A 941-nucleotide genomic window follows, 5' to 3' on the forward strand; every position below is an offset into this window, starting at 1 on the left:
AATCTTTTCTGGATTGCTGGGATGAGCAGGAGAGAAAAGACAGAGTGAAATYTTGATGGAGAAAACAGCTGAGAGAAAAAGCTGCTGTGCCTGGCAGAGGAACATCTGTCCTGCTGCTTCTAAATCAAATTTCAGCCTTAAGTATCTTCCTCCCCACCACCAAACACCCCTGCGAGGAGCAGCTCCAATCTCAGGATTTGTGGGATGAATTACCATCCCCCAGCAGGTTTTCTCACTCGGAGATGGCTCTGCCTGGGAAAAGAACCGCTTTTACAAATCTCCTGGTTGCTTTGCAGGAGAGCCTGATTTACACAAGTCCTGCCCAGGAAGGCTGCAGGATCATGCAAAGGCCTGGGGAAGGGCATGCAAAGCAGCACCGCCGCAAAAACCGCTGAGGATGCACAGCCAGAAAGATCTGACACAGAAACGCTGGGTTTGTCCCACATCCCAGAGCTCAGTGGGGACAAGGACAAGTGCTCTGTTCACAAACAATGTCAGGACCAAGGGCACAAACCCACAGGGGCACACGACCCAAACACATGTCCCTGTCCCAGCGCCAAGTGCACGGCTGAGAGATGCTCTCCCAAGCTCACACAATCAAACAAAAGGATTTTAGATCCTTTATGGGAATCTTTCTTTAAKGGAACAATCTGAAGCACATGAAAATTAAGCCCCATATTTTATGATCAAACCCGTGCCAGGGCAATAACTGCCCTGCATGCGAGCAGAACCCAGCAGAATCCCAAAAAGGCACCCAAGTACAATAAGCTGTTTCTTTCATTTGAAACCTTTAATTCAGAGCGCAGGAACGCTTCCAGCCTTCCAAGTCACTGAGCATGCTTCCTAGAGCAGGAGTGGGAGCTGAATGGCAGCCAGGTCTGGCACTCGGTGCTGGGAGCTGCTGGCAGCAGTGGTGCTGGAGCACAGGCACGAGGGGAAAC

General features: G+C 50.8%; 2 protein-coding genes across 5 annotated transcripts in view; one reads left to right on the top strand and one right to left on the bottom strand.

The window, feature by feature from the left end:
- TAGLN (transgelin) overlaps positions 1 to 941 on the top strand; it is a 158,220-nt gene that overhangs the window by 102,699 nt on the left and 54,580 nt on the right. The window lies entirely within an intron of this gene.
- The window catches only part of SIK3 (SIK family kinase 3), a 68,996-nt gene that overhangs the window by 33,689 nt on the left and 34,366 nt on the right, over positions 1 to 941 (bottom strand). The gene's annotated exons all lie outside the window — the stretch shown is intronic.

Source organism: Malurus melanocephalus, unplaced genomic scaffold (assembly GCF_030028575.1).
Source record: "Malurus melanocephalus ecotype Western Australia unplaced genomic scaffold, MMel_1.1 scaffold_751, whole genome shotgun sequence".
Classification (NCBI taxonomy): domain Eukaryota; kingdom Metazoa; phylum Chordata; class Aves; order Passeriformes; family Maluridae; genus Malurus; species Malurus melanocephalus.